The sequence below is a fragment of the Podarcis tiliguerta genome, assembly GCF_965153285.1.
Source record: "Podarcis tiliguerta genome assembly, chromosome: Z".
Classification (NCBI taxonomy): Eukaryota; Metazoa; Chordata; class Lepidosauria; order Squamata; family Lacertidae; genus Podarcis; species Podarcis tiliguerta.
In genome coordinates, this window is record NC_139553.1 from 8030468 (window position 1) to 8037149 (window position 6682).

A 6682-nucleotide genomic window follows, 5' to 3' on the forward strand; every position below is an offset into this window, starting at 1 on the left:
TAGCTTTGGTTTATTAGCTAATAAAGAAACATGAAGCATTACTGCTCAAACCACTTGGAAAGAAATGGCTCACATATGTTGATTTATTAAAGGACTATGATGGAAAATGGAAATTAAGAGATTATGATGAGATCAAAGACCACTTTCAGAGTTGGTTGCATTATCGACAAATATATGGAACACATAAAGAAGACAGCAAGAAAGAATTCAGTTATACAAAATCTAGGTTTCAAACGGAAGTGATCGAAGGGAAAGTGAAATTACTGAAGGCCACATACTATTAGAATGGGGGACGAAAGATGAAGAGGTAAAATCAGTTATGATTAAATAGGCACAAGATGTAGGTCATAACATTATGATGGAAGATTGGGAAAAATTATGGAAAACTGATTTAAAATTTACAGATTGTTCCCTATTGAAGAAAAATTACATGAAGGTGATGTACAGATGGTACACAACACCAGTGCAGTTAGGGAAAATGTGCAAAAAATATATGTTGAAAGTGTAAGGAAAAGGAAGGGGCATTTTATCATATGTGGTGGGAATGTAATGTAATTTAAAAAAATTGGGAAATGATATACAATGAATTGAAGAAAATGTTCCATTTAACATTTGTTTAAAAACCTGAAGCATTTTTGTTAGGGATTGTAGGGAAAGATCTACCAAAAAAGCTGGAAAACATCTTCATGTATGCGACAACAACCGCGAGAGTTCTAATAGCACAAGGATGGAAAGACTGAAGAAACCCCAACTAAAGAATCACAAGATAAATTGATGGACTATGCAGAACTGGCAAAATTGACATATAAACTACGGGACAAGGATAAGTGTGACTTTAAAGATGAATGGGAATCTTTTACAAAGTAATTGAAGATGCAACAAAGTGAACTGGACTCCTTGGCTGGCTTTGAATGAACATTCACAAACTTTTTATTGATGATAATCAGCTAAATAGTTTGAGGATCTATACAACTGCGTAACATGCAGAAAACAGCATTCTCAGAGAAATCAAAGACTGGAACTGAGGGAAGTCGGGGGGTGGGGGTGGGTGGGTGGGTTTTGTGTGGGAGGGTGGGGGGAGGGTGGGGGAGGGAGGAAAAATGGGGGGGAAATAAGGATATGTTTCTGGATAATATGTTTTGCTTTAATTTTGAATTTAAAAAGTTTTTTAAAAAAAGAAACAAGAGAATCACATTCATGGAATTAAACAGAGGACAGTGTTGATTCTAGATTTAATACATGCTCTGGCTGACATAAGAAGAAGGTTGTTTATGTTTTGCATGGCTAAAAGGAGATCCATAGCAAAAGGCATTTCCAGAGGCATTTCCAACTCATAAGACTCCTTACTAAAATATTGGCTGTATGTGGATTACTTGATATGAGGAATTGGAACTGTGAAATGGGAAATGAATGCGTGGGCATAATCATAAATAGATATGGAACAGGGAGGGGCAGACAAATCAAACAAATCTAGTTCCTCTTTTTTCTGAACTTGTTCAGTTCTCCACATTTCCACATCAGTTTGCAATAAAAATACAGATTTTTGTAAAGCCATTTCCCCTAAAATAATGCATTTTTAATGTTATTTTCATCAATATATAGTTTTTCTAGACACCTTACCGCAGTGTATGCATTTCTGTACACATTACGCAGCTGGAGAACTGAACTAGAAAATTTAGAGGAGTGTGAATTTTGAAGGACAGCTGTGCAGTGGTTCTTGTTTTGGAAGGTGCATCTCTGGGTGCAAGACATGAAATAAGACTTGCTCAGGCAAGTCTGGGCTAATTCAGGCAAGTCTGGGCATGTAGTAGCTAGACTTTAAAGAACACACACAATGCCCACAAACCAAAGCATCACTGTGTTATATTCTCCACCGCCATCTGAAATTGTACAAACTAAGGCTGCATATACATTTCCGTTTACTCTTCACCCAGTGCACTCTCACTACTGGTTTGAGTAGTGGTGTATACACATTGTGAGCCCACAACCCATATCTATCCTGGTTCTATTCTATAGTTTTTATATACATATATAAAAAACTTCATTTTTCATTATTTGAAAGGAAAAAAATGAATGACCTAGCTGTGTTTTAAACTGACAACGTGAGCATAGCCTAGAGATTCTAACTCCTCCTCCGCCCCCAGTGTGGATAGGGGGATATTTCTTCTGAGTCATCACCTACCATGCATCTGTTAAAAGGCACATACTTTCTGTGAAAAAGGTAGGCAATTCTGTTCTAACCAAAATAAAACCCTTTTTGGTTTAACACATGTTAAGGCTTTCTACGTTCACTCAAGCTCCAAAATGCCAGGACATAGCACAGGTTAAGGGTCACACTCTTAACAAACATGTTATCTGGGAAATATGGATTTGGTATGGCATCCTATGATGTGATTAGTTCCAACTTTACCACTGTTTTAGAGATGCATGGCTGTCAGCAGGCAGTGGTGGACTAAAGTCCAAGATTTATTTGTTTACAGTGGTACCTCGGGTTACATACATTTCAAGTTACAGATGCTTCAGGTTACATGCTCCGCTAACCCAGAAATAGTACCTCGGGTTAAGAACTTTGCTTCAGGATGAGAACAGAAATCGTGCTCCGGCGGCGCAGCAGCAGGCCCCATTAGCTAAAGTGGTGTTTCAGGTTAAGAACAGTTTCAGGTTAAGAACGGACCTCCAGAACACATTAACTACTTAACCCGAGGTACCACTGTACTGGAATAGGCTCAAGGAGGCTAATGTAACTGCCTGAAGCTATCATGCAACTGGAGTTAACATTCCACATTACAAATATTCATCCAGCTGGAATCTGGTTCAGATTTTTAGCTACTGACTCAGAACACAGATTCAGTCTAATAATAGTAATAATAATAATACCTCTCTTACGCTGCCAAATTTCAGATTAGTCTATTGAACCATTTTCTGTGAGTCACAGAACCTACACACACAATTTTTCATTATAATAGCAGGGTGCATTTCAGCAGACTCGTCCTTAACATAGGACTGTGATCGTAAATGTAGCAATGTAAAAAATGTAAAAAAGTTTTTTTGTTTTTTAAATGCAGATTGTACCTTTGCATTGCTGGCTACTTTCTACACACATTCCACTCAGTCCTCCAGCCAGCCACACAAGAGGCTTTCTCAGAGTTCAAGAACACAGTCCAGCCAGGCAAAAGCACTCAATGAGGGTGTTAAGCAAGGCCAGTAAGAGGTGCGGCTCTCTGTTGGGTTATGACCTAAGAAGAATCCCAAGGGCCAGACAGAGAAGCCAGGAGGGCCACTTTCAGCCCCTGGGCCTGATCTATGTTCTGCTGAATTGCCAACCAAATAAAAAATCACCATCTTGGCTTTTAAAACACAGCAGTACAAGACTTTCTGTGTAAATAAACTGAGCACATAAAAGATGGAATCAAGGCTTCAAAAACACCAATCGCCTGGGATAGCTCAGTTGGTAGGGCATGAGACTCTTAATTTCATGGTCATGGGTTCAAGCCCCATGTTGGGCAAAAGATTCCTGCATTGCAGGCAGTTTCAGTGGCTCTCAACCTGTGGGTCCCCAGATGTTGTTGGACTAGAACTCCCATCATTCCTGAGCTCTGACCTTGCTAGCTAGGGTGATGGGAGTTGTAGTTCAACAACATCTGGGGGCCCACAGGTTGAGAAAGGCTGGACTAAATGATCCTTGTGATCCCTTCCATTTCTATGAGTCTATGATTAGAATTGGCGAGGGAGGGAAACTAGGTAGTGACCTCACTTTCCCCTATAAAATGTTGGAGCTTATGCACTGACATTAAAGTCTCATGCATCAACAGGCATTGCTTACTGTTTTCTTTAGAATTTCATAGAAACTTGGGGAAATGATTTTGAAACTTGGGCTTCCCCTAATAAAAGATACAGAGAGCTGTGATCTTTTAAGCGCTGGGAAAAATTAGACAGATTTGGAAGGAAAAAAATGCTTACAATGCTGCCACTAGTGTTAGAGAGAGACTTCCAGCATATATTTTCCACTCAATCAGAACAGGTTGCAAATGTAAACAAAATGTTTCTCCCTTGTTGCACCACATAAGGAACATTACCGTATGCCATGAATGATATTCTCCATCTGATTCAGTTGACAAATACGTATATGTTAGCTGCCAGGAACCTGATTGTGTTGCTAGTTGTCTGCATACACTTAGAGGACCCTATGATTCCCAATTCAAGTGTACTATATACATCAGCAAGAGGTGGCTATGAAATTATTTCCAGGTGACCCACCCAGATGCCTGGCGCTTAACATAGGAAGCTTCCTTATACTGAGTCAGATCACTTGGCAGCCCCATTTGGAAGAGGAGGAGGAAGGGAAAGACGTGGGTTGGGTACTGGAAGGCAGGCATCCAGGGACAGAAGAGGGAGGTGCCCTTCTGGTTACTCTAAATGTCAGACGGGCAAGCAAATCTGGTGATTCCCACCCCACCCCCGCCTACTGTGGAGTGCAGAGCCTCATCAGGGAGGGGGGGGAGAACTTTAACCTTCCAGAAGAAGGGGTGAATAGGAAGAGGTGGTGATGGAGCAAGTTGTTTCTCCCTCCTGCTTCAACAAGCTCCCCTCCTCTCTGGTCTCCCAGAACCCAAAGAGGTATGAAAAGGGTGGAGCAAAGGCAAGACAAAGGAGTATCAGATTGCTTTGGGAGGACTTGGGGGAGGCATAGGAGCCAACTCCTAGGGACTGAGGTCCCTTTGCCTCTCCCCCTCAATAAAATATTTGAGGTGGCCAGCCTTCCCACCCCCCAGTTGATGGACATTGCCATTTAAATGGTGTTTGTACATCATGTTATATGATTATGTGGGGCAGGGCTTACCTCCCCACCCCCCCAAAAAATATTTTTATTCAAGTTGGCACCCTTGGATGGACAAGAGGGATGGGATTTAGGTCAGTGGACTGTCAAGCCAAATTGGGCAAGAATATATTTCCAAGTGTCCAAATCAGTGCTGTTTAGGATGCATCGATTTGTGTGCCATCTTGATTCAAAATGGCATCTGACGATTTCCAAACACAGACCAAAACCAACTGTCTGGTCTCAGGAACCACCACCCCAAATGGGGCAATGATAGCCTCAAAAGCGTCCCAGTGAAAGCAGTTTGGAACAGTTAGGCCCACCACCTTGATTCAAAATAGCGTCCAACAGTTTTCAATTTAGGCCAAAATCCACTCCTCAATTTCAAGAACTATCATGCCAAATGGAGACAGTACAGTGGTACCTCAGGTTACATATGCTTCAGGTTACATACACTTCAGGTTACGACTCCACTAACCCAGAAATAGTATCTCGGGTTAAGAACTTTGCTTCAGGATGAGAACAGAAATTGGGCTCTGGCGGCGCGGCAGCAGCAGGAGACCTCATTAGCTAAAGTGGTGCTTCAGGTTAAGAACAGACCTCCGGAACGAATTAAGTACTTAACCTGAGGTACCACTGTATCTCCCGAGGCATCTGGATCATTCTAACTTAGAATGGTTTGATCGTCTTATTGATTTAAAATGTTTAAGTTTCCAAATGTAGGCAAAAAACAGTTCCTCCATCTTGGGAACGGTCATGTGATGTTTGGCAACAATGAAAATTATAAATAAAATTTATATAAAAAATAAAGTAGCTAGGTATTCCCTTACTACCTCTTTTCCTATCTTGGGCTGCAGCTCCCTCCTTACATCATTTATTCTGTTGCTATTCTGATAGCAACTGTTGGCTCCTTGTGTATACTCCTCCTTTGTGATTTCCCCTTTTTACACTTTTTATCCATGCCCTTCTTAACTCTCAGCTCATCTGTTTGCTCCTTATGCAGCCACGCCGGTTGTGTGTAGAAGTTAAGAGCCAGTGGTTAAGAGCGGTTGTCTCGTAATCTGGGGATCCGGGTTCATTTTCCTGCTCCTCCACCTGCAGCTGCTGGGTGACCTTGGGCCAGTCACACTTCTTTGAAGTCTCTCAGCCCCACTCACCTCACAGAGTGTTTGTTGTGGGGAGGAAGGGAAAGGAGAATGTGAGCCGCTTTGAGACTCCTTAAAGGGAGTGAAAGGCGGGGTATCAAATCCAAACTCTTCTTCTTCTTACATGCCTCCCACTTTTCTTTCTTCTTGGAATTGTCTGCATTTGGGCCTTCAATATTTCTCTTTTTAGAAACTCCCATCCATCTTGAACTCCTTTCTCTTTGAGTATTTCTGACCATGGGATCTCACCCATTAGCTCCTCCAGTTTTTTGAAATTGGCCTTCTTAAAATCCAGAGTGCGTGTCCCACAACACTTAGCTTTCCCTTTCCTTTGTATTGTGAAACATAGGAGGACATTATCATTTCATACCAAGTTTCCAATTGTATCCACTTCCTCCCTGTTGGTGAGGACCTGGTCCAAAGTAGATGGTCCCCTTGTTGCTTCTTCCACCTTCTGGGAAGTGAAATTATCAGTGAAGCAATGGAGGAATTTGTCAGATCTTACATTCGTGTGTGAGTTTGAGTCCCAACAGATATTGGGGAAGTTGAAGCCCCCCATGATTATTATTTCTCTCTATTTTGAATGTTTGGTAATCTGCCCTAGTAAGGCATCATCCAAGTTTTCAGTATGGCTTGGCAGTCTATAGCATTCACCCACAGTAAAGTCACTGTTGTTTCTCTCTCCTTCAAACCCCCCCCCCCCCATATACTCTCAATCTGC